This window comes from Haliotis asinina, chromosome 3 (genome assembly GCF_037392515.1).
Source record: "Haliotis asinina isolate JCU_RB_2024 chromosome 3, JCU_Hal_asi_v2, whole genome shotgun sequence".
In the NCBI taxonomy this organism is placed as follows: Eukaryota; Metazoa; Mollusca; class Gastropoda; order Lepetellida; family Haliotidae; genus Haliotis; species Haliotis asinina.
Window position 1 is genome coordinate 14,838,460 of NC_090282.1, and position 24,170 is coordinate 14,862,629.

At 37.8% G+C, this 24,170-nt stretch overlaps 1 protein-coding gene across 2 annotated transcripts in view; it reads left to right on the forward strand.

Annotated features, from left to right (window-relative positions):
- The window catches only part of LOC137277527 (solute carrier organic anion transporter family member 4A1-like), a 125,931-nt gene that overhangs the window by 2,012 nt on the left and 99,749 nt on the right, over nt 1-24,170 (forward strand). The gene's annotated exons all lie outside the window — the stretch shown is intronic.

A 24,170-nucleotide genomic window follows, 5' to 3' on the forward strand; every position in this document is an offset into this window, starting at 1 on the left:
TGTAATTGGGCAATATGGACTGATATTGTCTACTGTTCCAGAGACAGGGAATAAACAGATTGTAGAGACTAGATAATAGCACCTGAAATGTCTTCTGTTGTGCCAGAAATGTAGGATGAATAGACTGGGCAAATTAGAAAATAGGACCTGATGTGTTGTCTGTTATTCTAGAGGCAGAATTTAGAGACAATATTGAGTGATATCTTTTGTTCCAGACTTTAAACATATTTGACAAAATATCTTGATATTTTCTGTTACTGCCCAAGGGTAGCAAAAGGAAATAATATGTTGTAGATGATAGCATCATGTTTTCTTCATAGTCATGATGTAGATGGTAGTGTCATGTTTTCTTCATAGTCATGATGTAGATGGTAGTGTCATGTTTTCTTTGTATCTCAGTGGTGTAGAGGGTAGTGCCATGTTTTGTTCATAATCATGGTGTAGGTGGTAGTGTCATGTTTTGTTCATAATCATGGTGTAGGTGATAGTGTCATTTTTTGTTCATAATCATGGTGTAGGTGATAGTGTCATATTTTGTTCATAATCATGGTGTTGGTGATAGTGTCATGTTTTCTTCGTATCTCAGTGGTGTAGGTGATAGTGTCATTCATAATCATGGTGTAGATGGTAGTGTTATGTTGACTGGTCCACACGGCCCTCTGATGAGAAAGTTCCTTTAGGCTGCAGTATGTAGGAGGACTAATGTATGCTCATGAGATTTCATCTGTAATTTGATTACCTAAGTGCCTTGTTACACCTGTATTGGAACATTAGCCAAGCACTTGTTTACAAGGAATGTGGTAATCCCTAGCGCCACTTCTGTAAAAGTCAGTACAGTAAGCACTGGTGGGTACACAGTGGAGAATACATTTACACCTGTAGTATCACCACCTGTGTGCTACCAGCAGACAAATCATCACCCAAGAACCTGTTTACAAGGAAGATAGTAGTCCCTAGTATCACTACTGTAATACTTAATACTGTAAGCACTGGTAGGTACACAGAGGTGATAATGCATTTACACCTGTAGTATCACCACCTGTACACTACCAGCAGGCAAACCATCACCCAAGCACCTGTTTACAAGGAAGGTAGTAGTCCCTGGTATCACTACTGTAATACTTAGTACTGTAAGCTCTGGTAGGTACACATAGGTGATGATGCATTTACACCTGTAGTATCACCACAGGTAGAGGAGCATCACTTAAGTACCCAAACATAGGTAGAGTGCGTAGTTGTCCAGAGTGTCATCACTGTTACAGGTAGTTACACAGTGGAGACTACACCCATGATTACACCTGTGATTACCTGTGTGCCTTTATCCATTCATCACACTGTAGGTGTCACAATATAGGTATGTTGGTAACAGTGCATTAAAAAAAGTCCATACAAATCTAGAATGTACGGCAAGTCTACATAGCCACAGTTTCTGAAAATGAAAAAATCTGTTTGCTACTGTTTAATATAATTTATATTTTATGATTGTAATTTAAAAACGTTTTTCCTGTAAAATATGTTCATTTCAGAAACTAGATGGTAATATAGTAACAGTGGCGATGTTGTGTTTACACCTGTAATATGATATGTATGATTCAGTTGAATTTGTCACCACCATGTTTTGTTTGATATGCACTTCCTGTGACATGTTACAGTAAATACTCTGATGGTGTGTCTACTTTGTTGCAGGATGTTTATGGGCCTGATGATGTTTTGCATTTAACGCTACATATATAATCATATGATGCACCTGTTCCTGGTAATTATTTCATGATTGAATGCAACTTCCATCAGCTAGACTTGCATTGGCTTTCTTGGATACATTTGTTTCAGGGCCTGCATGATGAACTATCACAGCTGCAGTAGTATCTCTTTTATTGTTAAACAGACTTTAAGGTATAATGTACCAACAGTACCAACATTTATCCCACATTGCTATAATGTTTATTCCACACCTAAGCAAACAGTACCAACATTTATCCCACATTGCTATAGCATTTATTCCACATCCAAGAAAAAGGTACCAACTAATTCTTAGAGTTGCTATGCCAGCATGAAGACAGGAATGGTTAAGGTTATGTAATGTTGTGGTGCAGGTATTACCTTGATGGAACCTGGCAGTGCTCCAGTACTAGGCCTGGTACTGTGGTGTCTGATCGGGCTGCATAAGCCATCTGTTCCTCCTGCTTTGTGATGCATCATGCTATTGTAGTTGTCTGTCACTGTCTCAGGTTAGACCAGTCTGACATTGCCTGCTAACATCGCAGATCACTGAATGGCAATTTGATTATCTGTCTCCTCAGTAGGGGCCCTGCAAACTAGCCTCACCAGCCCTCATGTTGAATATATTAGATTTTTTTGTAGCTTTGCGATAAAAGAAGTAACATGTAAGTGTTTTCTGAGTAATCTGATGATTGGCCGCTTGTGACAGCAATGACGTCATTGGAATTTTCTTATACCTATATGCCATTTGATGACTGTCCAAACTGTTTTACATTTTAAAATTTAATGCTTAATGAGATTTATCATGTTATTGTTTCACACAAAGATGTTTTACAAAACACAAGTGTAGAGTCTTGGGTGGTGGGTAGTTGAACAAAACAACACTGTAATGAAGTGAAGTGTTTTGTAACAAAATTGTTGATGACGTGATTGTACAGAGGCACACTCAGATGTTACTGACGATGAGTTAAAAACACCAGATTCCTTACTTTTTTTGTCTGTTTGAGATGCTTTTGTTAACAGAGCCCACATTGGAGGGGAGTGTATAGGGACATAGATGTATACTGAGGGCCCTACTGGGATGGTAGGAATGAGGGTTCATTGTGAGATATCTGACACTACATGGAGACATGGGAAATATATGTTCTTGGTCTCACCCTTGCTTATAAAGAGGCATGTCATTCCAGACGTTATAGAAGTGGAAGTGTGTGAGTTTCACCATACAGTGATGGCCTGTGAGTTTTTTATGGGTTAATGGTGTGGCATGTTTTTCCTTTATGTGTCATCTGTCATCCTTCATCAAACATCTTCACAACAACAAGAACAAAGTAGCTTCACATCTGAACTGACAATTTTTTAACATATCTGCCAAACCTATATCTGATATTTAGAGTAATGATCTGTCTTGTCCAGGAGATCAACTTTACCATGCATTGTTTAGCATTCTGGGGCAGTGGACCAGTATTGACCATGATCCCATATCAAGGTCTGTAGGTCCCATATCCACCATATGCAAGATCTATAGATCCCACATCCACCATGTACAAGGTCTACAGATACCATATCAACCATGTACAAGGTCTATACATCCCATATCCACCGTGCACAGGGTTTGTAGATCCCATATCCAGCATGTATATACACCACCGGACAGTAAATCCCATATCGACCCAGCAATTTCAGACACATGGTGTATATCCTCATGGTCAGTGTGGTCCAGTCTATGGCTGACCCATGACCTTCCTCCTCACTGGATACAGTTGTTGTGGATCTCATTAGTATCATAAAGTGAACCATGTGGCCAGCTTTAGGCCAGCTTCAGGCCAGCTTCGGGCCATCGCAAGTAATCTCACATGGATGTCTTCTTGTTGCTACACCACTCTTAGCTGGGTGACAGGCATGTTTTCAAGTAGTTTTAGAGCCTGCAGAGACATTTCAGAATTATGGCCATGGTAACAGGTCTTGCAAGTGATCCGGTTTGTGTGCCATGAAATGTATTTGAATGAGGGTTGTGAGTGGAACAGTCAGGTGTCAGGAGGAATCTCAGGTGGAGCTGTGGACGTGGAATCATACCTGACACTTTTCAAAATGCCACTGTCTTTCTAGGTTACCATATCAAGCATTTTAATAATGTATTCATAGAAAAGTATTATGCCTTGTCACAATGATCTATAAAGATTGTCAAGATATTTAGTATTTGTGAAGGTTTCTTTTAGGAATATTTTTCAGTTTCTTTTCTTTCCAAATATTGATTTTGGTGATTCAGAGTTACTGTAGTAAAATATGAGCTTTCAAATATTTATTAAAATTCTGACATGGAAACATCACCAGGACACTTTTGATCCAATGGTGCTCAGTGAGTGCAGACATTCTCAATTAAGACAAACCAATTTTATTTCATGTTTTATGGATCCACTGTTTGTTTTTTCAAGAATAAAGACAAAAATAAATTCTCCCCTGCTTGAAAAATATAATCCTATGGGGGCAAGACTGTGACTATGGAAGGCAGTTAGCTGGACACTAAAACACAGAGACTTTAAACTAACTTCGAATATGAACTTGAAAGGCAATGCCTTTGAAAAAGTCATGTGGGATTTCGCTTTGAAAAGTGATTTTTCCTCCTGCCTTTTGGCTTTCTGAGGGAAAAAATCTGTAGAACAAGAAATAGAATTGGTCTGGCCTTACCAAAGTCTCCTGTGACCTTTGCTTATCAGATGTGTGCAGTAGCCCAGTGGTTGAAGCGTTTGTTTGTGATACTGAAGATCCCGATCCACATGGGTACAATGTGTAAATATTGTATGGAGAACATTGCTTAAAGTGGAGTAAAACCATAAACCAAATCTCTCATCATATGATAGGACAAATGATGAAGACAGTCAAGTTCACTGTGTGGGTTGATTTGTACTTTACTGTACACCATGTGGCAGCACCAGTTATATTAATCACAGGCTTTTGTAGTTGATCTCAAACTGGACTACTGGTGATGCAGATGAACATCAAACAAAACGTGTAGGTAATGATTGTGTTTGTTTCTTAAAACCACTGTCCTTAAAGGTTTAATATGATGCAATCTACAGTCTGATAGCAGCAATGAATAAACATGGTCTTTGCAGGAATTTGAACTCAGTCATGATCAATAGCTTTATTCTGATTCATTCTAAAGGTACAGGTAACCTATTATGCTCAATAGAGAAGCCATGAACAGGGCAATATGCCCTGACAGGGGATTGTAACACATTTGACATTTGCTTCCAGCACACTGCACATGTTTATCATACATCAACTCCAAATTAAAGACTTGATCTCTGTTGTTCTGTGTGAACTGTGGTTAGGAGGAGCCCAGGGGTACAGAGCTGTGATAGTGTGGGTGGAGAGGCCAAGACTGATCAGTTACTGTAATCCAACAGGTAACACCCCTCATTGAAGATAACTGACCTCTCCATACCCAATGTAATCTACTGGTGTGGTTGTGTGTTTGGGGCTGTAGTGGTCTTTTCTAATGACCCGTGGCTAGATGTTAGCACTGTCTTTTGCTGGTACTGTGGTTGTCTGTTTAAGGGATGATGATTGTCTTATTGCTGGTGCTGTGGTTGTCTGTTTACGGGATGGTGACTGTCTTATTGCTGGTACTGTGGTTGTCTATTTAAGGGATGGTGATTGTCTTTTTTTCTGGTGCTGTGGTTGTCACTTTTTGTTTAATGGTGCTGTGGTTGCCTGGCTTGAGGGATGGTGATTGTCCTTTCTTGATTTGATTTGTTTTAGGGGTTTGGGGTTGTGATTATTGGGGCAATGGTTGTTTGATGTAAGGGATGTGATTGTGGGTTTTTTCTATTTTTTCTCATTTGTTTTGGGGTTGCAATTGTTTGGACAATGATTGTTTGTACTAAGGGATGTGATTGTCTCATGGGGCTGTGGTCTAGGCTTGTTTTATGGGGCCGTGACTGCCTGTTTTAGGGGCTGTGATGAGTTGTTTTCTAAGGGTGTGTTTGGCTGTCTGTTAAGGATGTTTTCGTCTCTTTCCTGGTGCTGTTTTTGGTATCCTGATGCTGTGAATGTTGATTTTTCCGTATCTCATGCTGTGTGATATCTGTGTCGTTGCACCATTCTCTTGAGGCTGTATTCACCATATGGCCATGTTTTTACAGCACATATGCCGACCCAGCCATGAAAAACATCTCTTCTCACCTACTGACTTACAAACAAATTTGTGGCTATGAAAAATATTTTTAAATCCATGTCGTTGGTTGAATCATGCTGAAGAATTGGCATTGCCCTTTTCCAAGTATATTACTTAGGAATGGAGATATTTCAAAGTATGGTGTGTGTCTATCAAGATCTTCCCTCTCCCGCTGTCAGTTGTCCTCTCACAGACATCAATCTTTCATCATATTCTCTGTAAGTCTTGTTTCAATGACAAGCAACTCTTTTGTTTGTTAAAAGCAATATGTCACCTTTGTAATATGAGTAGACTTAAATAATTTCCACATCTATGCTTCCTTCCTAAAACATTTCATGAACTGCACTTCCCGTACATCCCTGTGCATTAACTTCCTGTCTTGTCCGGGTGCTACAAAGTGGTTCCATGGAGTCTGTTTGGGGCCTGTTTAGGGGTCGTACAAGCTCTAGGAATAAACTACAGAGACCATATATAATGAGACTTGCATAAGTCTCTAAGGTAAGTATGAATAGTTTCAATCATAATCTCAAAAAAATAATAAATAACAGACTGGGGTCTGAACGAGACTTGTATAAGTCTCATGTGTAAAAATTAATAGTTTAAATGATAATTACGAAAAAATAATGTATAACAGACTGGGGTGTGCAGTGTCTGCTTATCTAGGCTTGCCTCTTTGATGGATGAATTGCTAAACATCCATGGTCTCAGCATTCAGTACAGCCTTGGAGCAAGACTGATGGTTTGACATGGACACAATGTGGCCACTGTAGTCCTCAGAAGGTGCCTGGCCACTCAGTTGGCTGCTGTCACTGTGAGATACAGATGGGCCACAGAGTGTTTACCTTACTCACCAGATACTACTGCCCTGTCAATGGCATCTTGTTCAGTCCCACTATCATGTGACACTCATTTTCACATTGGTTCAGTTTGTAAGTGAGGGTTTTTTGTCGCCCTTGTTAATGAACATTCTATACCTAATTAGTTATTATTATGACAGATAAATCTTGAATTTAGAAACCCAAAGTTTGATTTTGATTCCATGATAGAAGAACGGTGAACGCAAATGCTTAAATTAAAAATGTTTTGAATGGAATGTGAGTGACTGAGTGAGTTTAGTTTTACGCCGCTTTTAGCAATATTACAGCAATATCACGACGGGGGACACCAGAAAATGGGCTTCACACATTGCACCCATGTGAGGAATCGAACACGGGTCATCGGGGTGATGAGCGAAGGCTTAAACTACTAGGCTACCCCTGAACGGAATATGAACACATAAAACGGTTTGAGAAATACCAAGCTGATCTAGAGTATACACTTTTTCGCTCTTTATTTGATTGTTCTTTATGCAGATGGGTAGCCTAGTGGTTAAAGCGTTTGTTGGTATTGCTGAAGACCAATGTTCGAGTCCCTACATAGATGCAATGTTTGAAGCACGTTTCTGGTGGCCCCTGCTGTGATATTGCTTGAATATTACTGACAATGGTATAAAACCGAACTCACTGACTTTATGCAGGTATCGCTAGTGCTGGCTTGATTTGCCTTCCTGTATCAAATTAAGTTTGACTTAAGAAAGACATCTACTCTAGTCTGCATGTATGACTTGTGAAAGATAAATCTCCCCTGCTGATAAACCTACCTTACAAGTATGTTTTGAAGATACTGTTCTGTTGCAGATCCTGTAGAGTACCATGCATGCAAAGAAATCTTACATGGTGCCACTCCATTCTCAGTTGCTGGTTGTCTGTTCTTGACTTAAAGCATATCAGTTCAGTAATGGTCTCAAGGTGATGACAACTTTATGTTAACATTTGGTTCTCTTGACACTTATGTTTTTGCCATGTGGTTGGTAAAATGGCATAAAACCTTGTCAGTCACTTTGGTCAGTGGAGAGGCCATTTGGTGCTATATTGGTCTTTAGTCAACTGTTTTAGTAATAAACATCAGTGTGTATATTGGAACAAATAGGGAGTTTTATATGCTGACATTGGTTAGGGTGAGTCATAAAAATACCCTCAATGTGTCCCAACGAGATTTCAGACTCCCTGTGTGGGGTTACAGTGATAAATATCTTCATCAGGTTCTATGGACACTTCATTGTGGACATTCCTTCTTTATGGGAAAATAAAATTAGTCTGGAAGCTTTTCTCCCTACTTGTTTTATGGATTACAGAAGATGGAAATTGAATGGTGTGAAAAGAGCAAGGTTACTGGTGTCCAAATTATCCCAGTGAAAGAACTGGAAATGCAAACAGAACAAACTGTATTTAAATTTTATGTAAAGAAAAAATATTTCAATTTTGAAATGGAATTGTCTTTTTTAAAAGAAAGATTTATGATAGAGAAAGTCAAATAAATATCTGGTCAGGGGGTGAATCAGGAGTTAAAGAAAGGTCAAGACCAGCGCATACTGGATGATTGTACAGCATTCTCTATTATTCAGGCTCCAATAACATCCTTGATATTCCGTTGAGATCCTTTGCATAACATGCTCAACCCATATGCCCAGAATATCACCATGGCCTGAGAATAACCTCAATTAACATTTTGTCCTCCCATGTTGAGTCTTCCAGTCCAACAACATGGATCAGTAGAAGCAGCAACAAGCCAACCCCATGTTGTATTTCCCCAGTAATGCTCCTGCATGTTTCTGTTATAGGGGAGTGAGCCTGTTGGTGTGAGATGATGATGCAACTGAGACCACCAGCCTTGTCAGCTGGTGGGGGTTCACATTGGCTGGTCTACCTTCATGTATGGGCATTTAGTAGTGAGAGTCCTGAAGGGTTGGACTTGAGAATAATCTTGAGTGATGGGTGTTTCATGTAATAGAAAGGTTGTATTGTGACACATTTTATTCTACAAGGTGTGTCATGATATGAATCATGTTACAGTTCTTAAGACACAGGGAGGTTGGTAGCCTATTGGTTAAAGAGTTTGCTTGTCATGTGAAGATTAGGGTTCAGCTCTCCATATGGATATAATGTGTGAAGCCCTTTTCTGATGTCCCCCGGCCATAATATTTGTTTGAATGTTGCTAGAATCAATGTAAAACCAAACTAACTCCCTCGATGCTGTCTATTATGTTTTTTTTAACTCTGTATAACATTACAAGTGCAGGAGTGTGTGCCAAGGTATTATATTGTGATGCAACTCTTCCCAAATAGTACACAATGGTATATATTGTGATACAACTGTTCCCAAATAGTATTCCATGGTAGATATTGTGATACAACTCTTCCCAAAGAGTGTGCCATGGTATATACTGCAGTACAATCTGTGGAGCACACTTCCCAAAGTCTGGACCTACTTGACTCAAGTTAATAGTGTATCTACTCTAGAAACAGTCCTGCTAAGTATTGTGTACCCATGACAACCTGCTAGAATAATTCAGAAGGAAAGATGATGTCACATCATTGGTATATGCCTCTGTCTTCCTTTGAGGATGGATTTAGATATTTTGTGTGTTGCAAAACATGGAAGTGCCATCAACCAAGATTGATATCCATAGTTGGGGCCAAGCATATAAACATACAGCCCTGATGAGGAGTGAATGGTTTATGGCCAAGTTATAGAGGCGTTCTGTTGCAATGGAGTAGATAATTGTTGCCAGTGAACCATGGGCGTGTAGCTTGTCTTTTATTGCAAGCCTCTGACACCTACTGAGGTGGGCTGATAAACTACAGGGGCGTTGCTCTAATTACTGGAGCTCACCTGGTCAGCTACATCACATTCTTATCACCTATCCTTAGTAAACACACTATGCAAGGAAATTAAGTTTGTTATCCAGCAGCAAATTTCAATCAAGAGGAAAACTATCTGTTTTAATTGAGTATACGTTATTTAGTACACAGAACTCTTTCTGGCAAATGTATTTCTTAGCAGTCTTTTTCTGTTTTGATATAGATGCAGTTCGGTGAAACTCGGCACATATTTCTTTGATAAAAACATCTTTTACATGTTGGTTAGAACTGGAAACCCATTGCCTTGATATTCATTTTCCATTCATTTTCACATAAGGTAAAATATATTGTGTTTTTTATGTCGGTATTCAAATCTCACATTTTCCCATGAGTAGTTAATAGTTAACACAACCATGAATGTGTGGTTGTCCCAAGTGGATAGGAAAGGTGATCATGCTGATAGTAGGTTTGTCCTGTAGATACACTTTTCAGATTTCGTGAAGTGTGATGGTGTTACACAGTATGACTTTGGTTGTAAATCTCCCTGTTTCCAGGGTGGACACTTTGTGACATCACAAATTCCTGTGTACTGTCATACCAAATAGTCTGTCATTCATGTTATCTCTTTTACTATCATAAGTCAAGTGAATAAGTTGATATTTTCTCATGGTGAATGAGGTTTTGTATATTTCGCTTATGAAATTCTATATCAGAAATGTTTTTTCAAGATTCTTTATTAAGTATACAATGCCCCTGCCTTAGAGTACATATGAAGATATATTTTGTGAAGTTTATTTTATCAAATCACAACATAATGATAAATGCAATAAGCCAGATGCATGGTAAATACAAAATAAAATGCACACGTCATCAGATTATTGCAGTCACTTTAATGATAATGCACATTTTCATGAACGCATAGATTACCTCAAAATTTGCACATTGAAGCTTAAAAATCAACTGTATAATAATGATAAAAAGTTATAGCACTTAGCACTCAGAAAAGGCTCCAAGGAAAGACAATACAGATATTATGTGATTCAGTAGCAGCTTAGTTTACCTTACTAAAAGTATGTGTATTAGTGTAAATAACATGAAGTTGTCCTGAATGTTTTCCTGGAAGAAGTCAGTCAGTTTTCTGTGCTAGTTATTGATAAGCATTATATTTCTATGTCAGTTTAGAGGTTTCTTTAAGGTTTAACAATAAAATCCAAAGACTTTGAATGAGCTGAATTGATTTTCAGTATGTCAGATGGTCTCTGTGATAACTCTTTTCTGTGGCAGTGGAGTTTTGTTTTGGTAGATGTTTTGTGCTGTCTATGCTGCAAATAGTCAGGTTAATAGAAGCTAAGAGCAGCATAAACAGTTAAGTTTTTCATGAGCCTGTTCTGTGTATGTTATGTTCATCCACAGCTGTCAAGATTAACAATGTTTTTGAACAAAAACACCCCTTTGAGACAGTGTGATAAAAACAGGAGATTTATGTGACACAATGCTAAGAACGTGGCATATGGTTATGCATATCATAATTGCTTGACAACACATTGAAATGAATATATAAGTGACAAAACTCTTTTCATACATGACTTCTGAAAATTAACAGAACTTAAAGACATCCAATTCTTTCAAATTTGGTAACTTCTTTGAGTAATATATGTTTTCAAGATAACATCTTATAATTATTACACAGATGTAAATAACAGTTATGTCGGCACATATATCACAACCATCATGAGTAACATGCAGAACCATTTAACACAAGCCAGATAGTAATACTATATCAACCCAGTTGTATTTCCTTGCTGTAACACATACCATTTAACACAAGCCAGATAGTAATACTATATCAACCCAGTTGTATTTCCTTGCTGTAACACATATCATTTCATTCATTTTCTATGAGAAATATATACGTCTTTCAACAAACAATTTTTTCTGAGGCTGATGCATGTTTGAGCATGCATGTGTTACCAATATGCTGCATTATTCGTATGTGGTGTGTATATTTGAATGAATATCATGTATAACATGACAAAGTGGTGAAGTGGTGCTCAGGTCATTGAAGGTGAGAAAAGGAAACAAAATCCCAAACAGATTATAAACTGTGGTAGATAGACTTTCACCATACTAATTAAAACCACATAATTCACCTAGATTTTCCATACTTAATTTGTTAAATGAACATGTGGAGGGTATTAGATTTTCCTGTAACCGTGTCACAAGATTATCAGCCCTGATTACACAGCCTGGCTTTCTGACCTCCTCTTGATTGTGTTCCATCTTTACAGTTCTTGGAGGAGCATCCCCTCTCCAGGCTAAACCTTTCACAGACTTCCCAATAGTCTGTCTGACAGTCCCTGAACCATATTGTTTTCCCCAACATCACTTCAGTGCTAAAGCCCAAACTGAAGTAAGTCTAGATTTCCTCAGGTTCTGAATCTCTGGTCTCCCTGGGACTCAAATGAATGGGTTCATTTGTTACAATAAAAATTATATATATTCAGAGACTAAGTGTTAGTTTAACTCCCCAAAGGCACCACTAATCAAATCACCCAGACTCTTTGGAATAAACTGAAAATTAGATTCAGTTTAATATTTTTCTCAAATCTAGGTTACCAGACAGCAGAAATTACTTGTAATTGCATTGTTTAAGGATCCACTGGAAACATATTTTTATGCTTGTATATACTGGTATGTACTTTCATATGAGGTATCTTGTGTCTCTTGTCTATAAGCTGCTAGTTTGCTTCTAAACTAACATATGAAGAAAGCTATTTACAAAGTTTGATAATACTCTAGTATCTTATCCCTCCAAAGGTGAAAATTGGATAAGGAACTGGTAATAGTGCTGAAAATGAAACCTGAGAAGTAATACAGGATTGGCATGATTGTTTTATTGGATATGTTTTCAGAGATAATTGATCTTTTTTCCCCACATGTAAAATATATGGAATTATTTGCATCTAATTCTGTTTGCCCAGTTCATACCTCAAATATTTTTTTTTAAACAAAAGCTGCCAGTGTTGTTCACTGAAACAGGATATGAAATTTTCCCTTCTGTCTCAAATATGTTAGCTCACCAAGATCAGCGGTGCATTGTCTGTTTGATACTTTCAATTAAACACTTGTCTTAGAGCTGGATGAAAGGATGAGGCTACATTCAGATCTCAGGCAGCCTAATGGAATATTTATAAGCAGAGACCGAGACCAGATCCAGATTGTTACAGCTCTGGATGCTGTCAGTTTGACACCTGGTGTTTAGATCAGATCATAATGGATTTGAATGTTGTCATTGTGACAGCAGGTGTCTTGCTCAGACCCAGATTGTCACAGCTCCAAGTGCAGTCACTATAACATCAGATGCCAACACCAGTCAGGAAGACAGGTAATCCTTGCTAGTCACAGCATATGTCTAGGCATCGTTAAGTTATTAATTACAGAGGAAGGAGGTGTTTAGCAGCTCTACTTGCAGATGATGTAGATTTTTATGTCTGTGCTATTAAGAGCAAGTGCTATAATGGTATATGTCTGCCAGATGAGTCCAGTCAACCACAAGGAGCACCGAATCACGCAGGGAATTACACTGTGGTTGTGTGTAGGTGGTATAGGTGCAGAGGAATCGGTGAGAATGGAGATATCAGCTTGTCTGACAATGCTAGAACAGTGGTAGATTCTAGGTGCAGAGGAATCAGTGAGAATGGAGATATCAACTTGTCTGACAATGCTAGGACAGTGGTAGATTCTAGGTGCAGAGGAATCGGTGAGAATGGAGATATCATCTTGTCTGACAATGCTAGGACAGTGGTAGATTCCAGGTGCAAAGGAATCGGTGAAGGTAGCCAGGGTTCAAGATGTCCACAGTGACTTGTAACACAAAAAACTTGCATCAAGGTATAAATTGTCAGTTATGGTGTCTTACAACCATATAAAGGATCACATGACAGTAACTAAAGTAATGTGAAAAAGGTGTACTTTCACATAATATATTTGAGACTGCTGACTGTGACGTAAAACAACAAGAGACATTTTTATCCTTTACTTAAAAAAACATGTCACATTGAAATATCTGTGTTCAAATTCAAGTCAAAGTGTGTTCTCTGACATCTGGTTGATTGCTCAAGCAAATAAGATTTTTTCATTCTCCCATTGGTAAATGAAGACATGCCAATTTGGCATGCATTCTTGTATTCTGTGAAGTGACCTGTGAAAAAACAAATCTGACCCTAAGTCCCCTCTGTATTCATGGTTATTTCCTTGATGTACCAACATAAGGTTCACATACAGACAAATTGCAGGTGTGTTGATGGAGATTAGGCCAACAAAACCACCCTTAGGGATGAATACAAGGTGCTGATGGTCCTCAGCTAGTGCTGAGTGTTTTGTGGGCTCTGTACAGGGGTGAGAAAGGCTTCCTTCCATAAAGGTGTCACTTGGGTGTTTAGCCTTTCAGAGCTTTATTTGACATGGACTGACTGTGTCAATTCACAAATACATGATAGCAGGGATAATTGTTTACTCTTGGATACAGAAAATGCAATGGATGAAAGAGACAGTCTGTCTACGTACTTGTCAAGGAATATATTTAAGGAAATATTTCAATCATCTGGTTGTGTTTATCTCACAGCTTGCGTGTGGCATCCCAAACTCTATTTCCATGTTGATATTTTCTTATCCCTGTTGTGCAGATAACTTAATCAGTTATTATTTCACTATTTGCTTCTGTTTGTCAAAAGTACTCTAAATACTTATGCAATTATAACAACATCTTAGTACTTCATATGTTCCAGAGGAGGAGCAATCTCATGCAATGTCTTGTTTATTATTTTGTCAAGAAAGATAATTACTCTTTTAATGAATTCTTGTAAGAATCTTCAACCAAGGTGAAGATCTATTTCCTGATAATTGTTACAACATTTGTCAAGGATCAGTTTCCTAGACCTTTCATTACATCTAAAATTTGATGTAAATTTCCATGTATGTGCACCATTAATGTGTGTTCAGTTCTCATACTGTTATCAAATTGTCTCAAATAATATAATTAAGATACACTGTGTTTGTATCTGGATTGTACTGTTTATTTTGTGTTTCAGTGCATATGTACTTCTTTTCTTAAGATTAGATGCATTTAAAACACTCACTATATATTATGTATTAGACTGTCTCACAATCCCTGAACCTCATTATTTTCCCTACTTCCAAGCCCTCTCTGCAGTGCTAAAGCTGTAAATTAAGCAAGTCTAGATTTCCTCAGTCTCTGGTCTCCCTTGGGCTCCTTGTTTGTTATATGTGTTAGTTTGTTGCTAGGTGTTCAAGAAGCATGTGCACAAATGCCAAGAAAGTTATTTATTCATTAACCTGTGCTGTCTTCATGCTTTCTGGCACACCTGGCTGTCCCTTTCTCTGCACTCCTCCCTTGTAAAAAATAGTGAACTGTGTCCATATTTTAATGATAGTATGTTAAGCAACTTTTATATTTTAAAGAAAAATATTCTGCAAAAAAACTAACAGAGTTGGTATGATGTTTTGATTATGATCAGTGTTTCACTGAGTATGTTACGTTTATTAGTTTTCGAGCTAGACTGCAATTCATCAGTCCGCTTTTGAGTCAAACGGACTATACTGAGTCTTAACATTTTAAACAAAGTATATTTTTTGTTTTTAGAGCATTGCAGCAATTTCTTCACTGGACTGAGCAATATATATCACATCCAAACAGAAAGTATGATGACTAAGGGTAGCTGCTGTTATCAGAGCCATTTTTTGTAGATGTTGTCGATGTTTGTTGTAACAGTGCCCTGTAAGTGCTTGAAAGACAACTACTTAAACTACACTGTCACAGAAGAGCATGTTGTAGCCTCAGATGACCTAATTCAGTACTAAAGTACATTAGCAGCACAAAATCTGGCCAGTACAGTTGGCTGCAGTCAGAGTTCCTCCAGGAGAAGTTGGTAGTGAAGTGAGGAGATTTGGTTGGTGAAGAAGGACCTTTAAGATAATAGGATAAACTCTGTAATGTCTCTCTTTAGGGCTGGCATTATCCGCATACTTTGCCGTAGGGATCTGACACTTGATGAGATTCTGATTTTGCTGGTAAGAATTTCCTATTTTCTGTGGTCTTGATATTGTTTCATGAACAACAGAATTTCCTGCAACACAGGTGGGAGGGGTTACTTAAGCATGACCTGTTTCTTCAAACATGTGTGACCTTTTTCTTCAGACACACATGTAATCAGTTTTCTCAGACACACATATGACCTGTTTCCTCACAAGTGTGACCTGTTTCTCCAGACATGTGACTTTTCTCCTGAGACACATGTGTGACCTGCTTCTTCAGACACAAGTGTGACTTGTTTCTTCAGACACAAGTGTGACCTGTTTCTCCAGACATGTGACTTTTCTCCTGAGACACATGTGTGACCTGCCTCTTCAGACACAAGTGTGACTTGTTTCTTCAGACACAAGTGTGACCTGTTTCTTCAGACACAAGTGTGACCTGTTTCTTCAGACACACATGTAATCAGTTTTCTCAGACACACATATGACCTGTTTCCTCACAAGTGTGACCTGTTTCTCCAGACATGTGACTTTTCTCCTGAGACACATGTGTGACCTGCTTCTTCAGACACAAGTGTGACTTGTTTCTTCAGACACAAGTGTGACCTGTTTCCCCAGACATGTGACTTTTCTCCTGAGACACAAGTGTGACTTGTTTCTTCAGACACAAGTATGTCCTGTTTCTTCATTATCTTCATCAAGTTTAGGCAAGTTTTTATGTTGTTTTGTAGTAGCAAACTTCCAGCTACATCGTCGACTTCACACACTCTAGAAGAAATAATATAACTCAAGGATGAATTTCTTCTATGCAAGAACATATACATTCTTCCTAAGTGCTGTCTAGTGTTTTCAAATATATTGCAATAGAAACCTACTTTGAAATATTTCTGGAAGAAAAGATATATCTCAAGGTAAAGCAACACACAACAGGTCATTTATTGCAGTAGAGCAGACATTGAAGGATATACTCTTTAGAATCAAACATACTGTTTCTATGAAGGTTTCAAAGATCAGAGTCGAATCCAAATCTGTTTCATGAGGCTTCCAACATTCAAGGATGTAGTACAGTGTTAAAGGTTTAATGGTTTGAAAGAGAAAAAGTGAAGTTTGATAAAGTTGCGTAGTGTGACCTGTACTGTACGTTCCCAAGACTAACATCTGGTCTCAGAACTGAACATATTTTACAGAAGAAAACAGTTCCTAAATTATAATAACAAAACACACTGTAAAGGAGCTCAGAGCTTCATTTTCATAACGTGTGGAAATCTAGAATACCATAGTTTCTAGACTTGCATGGACTTTCTTGGATAAATTTGTTTAAGGGTCGGTATGACAGATTATATGTTCCCATGCTTTGCAGGTGAATGATTGACTTGTCACTCATGTGCTCGCAATGGAAGTCACGAGTGGGACAGAATAGATTCACCTTTTCAACAATCACTCGTACCATCAGTTTCATAGTTGTTCATGAACACATGGCCATGAATAGCTGGGATCACACAATGAACTAATGGATTGTTATACAGGAGATTGAATACAATTTAGGAAAGAGTCTTGTGGCTTTGTTTCATAGGAACATATTTTCCAGTAGATTTGAAATGTTCTACAGGTGAATAACTGATATAAAGGAATATATATGTAGTAATTTATCTTTCTCTGGAAGTGGAACAAATCTCTAGAAGAACAAGATGTGAAGAGGTGCGATGGAGATGAAGGTTGATTGCTCCAGTCTGAAGGCAGGGTGGAGGGTACACCCCCTTCTACACCCTCACACAACGTATGCAAGTAAACCAACAACATAGTCCACACACAATAAATACAAACAACATACTCCACACACAATATGTACAAGTAAACCAAAAACATGTTCCACATGCAGTATATACAAGTAAATATCTCTACATGTTCCACACACAGTACATTTCAGAAAACGAAAAGCCTTCTCCACCCTCGCCAACTGCCTTATGTCTCTCCATTAACTTATCAAGTCCACATGAATATTTCATGATATATAGTTTCATAACAATCTGGATTGCCCTTTGTCATGTATTTTGACACTATCTGAGCTATTAGTACATACATACGGCAATTTGTTCGTCTAGTAGATGTATGCTCATGAATAAATGGTACATTAGTCTGCAAGGAGTGGAATTACCAGGGCAGTTTAGCGTCAATAATTTGCTAAGCTGGGACTTTATGATTGATCAAACACCATAATAATTTAGAGACTCTGTGGTGAAAGCTTTGTAAACAGGTTATCTTTTCATTGATAGGAATGTCCTCTGCATTTTAGGATAGACTGAGTTGAGTGCCCAGAGTCTCATGGATTTTGTGATCCTTGAGGTGCAGGGCTGTACATGTTGTATACACCTGTCATGTCATTGTAATTTATATTGAATGCTACTCCAATAAAACAGTAGCTATTGAATACTACCATGCAGTAAAAAAAAGAGTGTTGAATACTACCATGATATAACAGTAAATATTGAATACCACAGTGATGTAACAATAACTGTTGAATACTACCATGATATAAAAATAGTAAATATTAAATACCACAGTGATGTAACAGTAACTTTTGAATACTACCATGATAAAACAGTAAATATTGAATACTACCATAATATAACAGTAAATATATATAATACTTTTATAGTATGTCAGTAGAATTTGTCATGATATAACAGTAAATATCTAATTCTTTGATGATATGACATTATATAGGATTAGTGATAAAACACTAAACATGAGTACCACTTGATACAAGTCATTAGGATATTTGGACAGCAAAATATTTATTGTATCAAACAAGACATTTACTTTTTGTGACTTTTCCTCTGCAGGTATAGAGTTACATGTTCTAACTAATTTAGATACTGTGAACCTAGGAACAGAGCTGTCAGTGTAATAACTGACCCTTAACCGGCCCAGCATTATACAATCTGATATAAACTTCAGTTATGGGCAAATATCAAACTATTTGCCTCTTAAACAGCCAAATGCCATCTTATAAAATTCCTCATCAACCTCATAAATGATCAGATAAGATAATGTGTGTAACCTAAAAGAGTTCTTTTTGCCATGAGGGGAAGATGCTTGATACAAATTAAGGTCAGATTTTTTTGTGAGAAAAAAATAGGGAAGAAAGATGTTTCATATATTTGATGTGTTCTCCATGGAGTTCTCTGGTTTCCCTCTTCTGGACGCAGTGTATGTTTAGCTGGTCAGGTTTGTCTGGCAATTGGCACACTGACTGTGTTTGAATCATCATCATCATGAATAAACACATCTTTCAAGATTCTTTACACCTTTTTGCCTTCAATTTGTTAATGTAGTATGTCCTTGAAACTGGTTGGTGAAAACTGTTGCATTATTTTTGTATTGTTCAGCCTGTAGAAGAAGAATACAAGATTTTGTTAAATACCTAACTTTAGTTGCTGGTTGTCAGTAGTCTAGTTTTATATTATATTAAATTTTGAATTACTATTCAAACTGATTGGTGCTATAGTACCCAAGTTAAACTCAATGCTACAGATTGTACAGTAAATTGTTGGCAGATTTGTAATCAGCTATTATTATGCTAATGTATAATATATGTCAGTTACAGTAAGGCCAAAATACTGACAGTGTGATTGTAAATCTTAACTCTCTGCTTGACATTTCTGTGTGATCAATTGCACATCATATTATCAATCTCAACTCTCTAGGGATCATACAACTCTTGCAGCCACTAGGTTCACCAAATTATTGTGGCTTACATAGGGACACATAGTCACAGTACCAAAAGTCCATGTTTACTGCACATTGCTGTACCTGCAACTGGGTGTTTGTACATATACATGTGGCCACTATCTGATCATATCCTAATTTATTGGACCCGTGAAGGTCCCAAGGTGGAATAGGCCTTCAGCAACCCATGCTTGCCATAAAAGGCGACTATGCTTGTCGTAAGAGGCGACTAACGGGATCGGGTGGTCAGACTCGCTGACTTGGTTGACACATGTCATTGGTTCCCAAAAACGTAGATCGATGCTCAAATCACTGGATTGTCTGGTCCAGACTCGATTATTTACGGACCGCCGCCATATAGCTGGAATATTGCTGAGTGCGGCGTAAAACTAAAACTCACTCACTCACTCCTAATTTATTGGATTTATTGGTTCTTTTAAGTGCACATTATTGTGACAACACTGAAAGAGTTTGCACACAAAGTTGACTCCAAGGTATTTACACCTTGATCAGCCTTGCTGGATTTCTAGCCTGGCTCCTTACCCAGCTTACCCACCATGCCCCAACATTGACTAGATTGACACATGTCATTGTATCCTCATGACATTGATCGATGATCATGTTGCTGATCAGTGGATTGTATGGCCCAGACTGGGTTATTTAGAGATGTTGCCACATAGGCAAAATACTGCTAAGTGTGTCATTAAACAACAAACATAATATTATTACAACCTGAAGCAGGTTAGCCTTGGAAGAACCTTTGAAGAATGGGCAGAAGATAATTGGTTTAACACTGGAAACATTTCTTTATCACTGGCATCATTTCTTTAACAGAAAAACCAAGCCAAGGAGGAATGCGTAAAAACCCTACATGTAGACGCTTGTCATGGGCTGATGATTCCTGCCCTAAAGTCTCCTTACAGTGTTGTTTTCTTAGAGCCGTGTGTTGTGACTACAAGGAGATTCATTATCGCCAGGAGAAAAGATATATTCTTACAACCTCTTTTGCATGAAATGACATTACACACCTTGTTCAGGTTTATGGTGAAGTAAAGTCTTGACTTGTTGGAATAATTTGCATTTTTGGAGATTGCGTGACGATACTGAACAAAAGGACCTCCACGTGTGTCTTCTTGTGTTACATAGTCTGAGGTATTTGTGTTGTACGGGTGACATCAGCTCGTTAAAATAGCTGCCAACACCTTGCGCTTTCATTTCACATGCATAACTTTCTCAATAATTTTCTGAAACACTTTTTGTGTTAAATTTACTTTCTTTTTTTTTTTTCATTTTGTCTTGATGTCACTGTATTGTGTCGTAAACAAACTATTCTGTATGTGTTCCTGTGTGACTGTGATTACTTCTGTACAAAGTAACAGCTAATAACATTAGGGATAATTTTGGTACCATTAGAAGTAACATTAAGTAGCATATTCATCAAGTGACAGTCATAAACTTTCTCGACATATATAGTCAGGCTGAGTAGTTCCATACTGAAGATGGGTACAGTTCCCTTTACATGGATTCTGGTTGATATTGGGTCAGTGGGGGAGTCTAGTGACTGAATCATTTGCTTATCACACTGAAGAACTGGGTTCGATTTTCCACATGGGTACAATATGTGAGCCCATTTCTGATGTCCCCTACTGTGATATTGCTGGAATATTGCTGACAGTGATGTAAAACTCACTCACTCTGGCTGGAGTAGGTTTCACATGCTTGTCACTGGAGTCATATGAAGCTCATTGGTGACATGATGATTGCTAGACCTCATGATATGGATCATTGGTCTTGCCTGCTTAGGTTTGAATTCTGTGGTTTGTTAGCACCATACTTATCTTCAGGGGATTCCCTGAACAGATGAACATCTAAAACTTGTGTTATTCCTCACCCTTTAAGCTGATATGGAATGATTCACTGGGTCAATACTTTTCAAGTCGGTGTTAAAACCCAACTCACTCGGCAAGTCTCTGTTTCTGAAATTTCTGTCTTCTTATACCTGGAACATTGCGAACGTTTGCATAAAGCATCATGGTTCATAGTTATCATTTGTTTTTCTGCAGTAATATTGCTGGAATTGTTTTAAAACGACAGTTGACCTCACTCACTCACTGATAGTTTGAGAAAGAACAAAAGATACATCAGTATTGCAGAGGAATTAGGTCAAAAAAGATATCTCCTTTTAGTTATGAGAAGTACTGTGATGTGTGTGTGCCTCTAAATGACAGTGTGAAGTTTGACACTGTACATTGCCCCATGGTTCTTGCCTGACTACAGTCATTACACCACATAAAGGCAGCATCTACCTAGTCGCAGCAGCCAGCATGACTCGGATGATGTTACTCTTACTCAGGTTTGCAGTACCTACGAAACTGACACCATAACACTGAAACCTTTGTGTTCTGCAGTCAAAGGAATGATGACACGGCATAAAGCTGATGTTTCAGTTGAAATGGTTTCAACACCATTCTGTTAAAACTGCCACTATACCATTGAAAATAACATGAGACTTATTTGCATCTTAACTGTGAGATGAATGATCTGGTTCAAGTCTTCAGTCCCAGGTAGGACATTGGGGCAATAGCCAACAATAGCTCACAGACAAGCCTCAGTGGCTTAGAGGGCTCACGTTAATGTTTTTTATATGCTGAGAAAACATATATGGTTGGATGCTACACTCAGTGTATCCTTTTTATCACTTTTCAAAATATTTCAAATGCTTCAGGAGTATGTGTTAATTTGCTTGGTCTGTTTGATATGAAGGTACAAGTGTTCCTTGTATTTCCAGAATTTCGCCCACAGTGCAGTATATAGACTGACAACTAGTCTCTGAAATGAACATATTTTACAGAAAAAAACTCATAGTGTATAAATAAAAATACAATAAAAAGGAGCACTGAGACTTTCTTCATGTTTAGAAACAAGATTTGCCTCATTTTCTTGACTAAAGTGGGCTTTCTAGGATATATTTGCTCCAGGGTCTGTATCACAGACTGCAGACAAACTTCTGAGGAAACCTAGAAAAGAATAAAGGAACACTTGTTCTTTCATGTGTTCCCCTATTTGTTTCCATGAGTATATTAGCAAATAGTCACATGTAACACCTGTATCCTATTTAAACAACTATTCAGTATGCAAAAGATATTAACAAGCATGATTCTTTCAGTGTACTAGAGTTAGTCGACCTTGGCATATTGTATAAACTGTAATGATGAACTGGGTCGTCGTTAACATCTTATATTTCCTGCATCATAATTAGACATGTTTTCAAGTTTACAGAGATGGGTAACCTTCATATATTTGTTGCCAGACTATTCAGTGACTGCTGGAGTTGATTCTACACAGGGGACCAGTTATTATAACCTTAGGGCCCCAGCAATTTGTTCTCTCCATACAAGCCTATATCCTTCATTTAGTGCTGTGTTAATATGATAATAGCTGCTTGTAACAGGAACTGGCACTTACAGTATCACCAATCTCACCATCTCCACACTGTGTAATGTCCACCAGCAGATTCCACAAACACTGGGCATTAGTGGACTGGTCACACTTTCATTGGTTCGTTGTCATTTTTATCACTCTCAAGCTTTCAAGTTGGGTTAGTCAGGGGTATAGAGTCTTCTGTCAGTAACTTGTTCCTTTATGGGCAAATATCGTTATCAGCCGAGTGTTCAGTCAGTGTGTGCTGTAGCTGGCTATCCACAGCAGTTGGTTGTTGTGTTGGTAATGGTTGGAATGCTATCGCTGATTATTCGATAATTCCAACAACCAGGAAACATTGTCTCCGATTGTGAACATTTTTGTGTCTAGCTAACACATACAAAGTCAGAACTTACTACCATATTTGTTTGCTGTTATATATCATTGAGCTTTAAAAAACATTTAAAAGGGGATGATTAAGCACTACTATATGTTATTATTTTACATCTTAGCATTCCTGCTTGTGTGGTAGTGGAGTAGCCATGTGGTTAAAGTGTTCATTTGTCACACCAAAGACCCAAGTTTGATTCTCACAGCGTTTGAATCCTACTTTTTTTACCCCATCATGATCATGCTGGAATATAGCATTACACACTTAATTAAAATTGATAAATAATTAATCTTGGAATATCATCATCGTCTTCATCATCATTATCCTCCTCCTCCTCATCATCATCGCCATTGTCATCACTTGACTTACTTTGGTAATGTATTTTATTCAATGGTAGTAATATGTGATTTATACATAATGGCAGGTGTGAAACTTTGTTATGCATCACTTGTCTCCATTACAGTAATGCTATTCTCTGTTATTATTCACGTGTAGGAGGTGATACAGGGTTTACAAAACAGAGGGTACTTAATCATTATACATCAGCTAGCTATTGTGATCTGCTTCACTGAGTGGCTGGCGTTCAGTAGATAACACTAATCCCTTGTTTATCATATGGGAAACTCAGATTTAGTGTCCAGCATGATCAGGTATGTGTACACAGAAGCAAATCTCATCAGGACATTTATTTATTATACTTGTTACATATGCAGTGTTTATTTTGTCAATGGCAATACATAGATCAGTCAGTTTGGGGGCACGTGGACATACTGTTTGTAAATAAAGACATGTATTTATGATTGATTAAGTGTGCGATATAGAATCATTATTATTATTATTATTGTAATGGAATACTTTTTTCATTTGTATTCAGTCATAAATTAATGACAATATGAACTCTTTTCTTGATGGGGATTTGATTTTTGTGTCTTCACTTCATGAATTATCCTTAATTTTGAGGTTAAATCTTGAGATAAAGAATACTGATCACACGTCAATT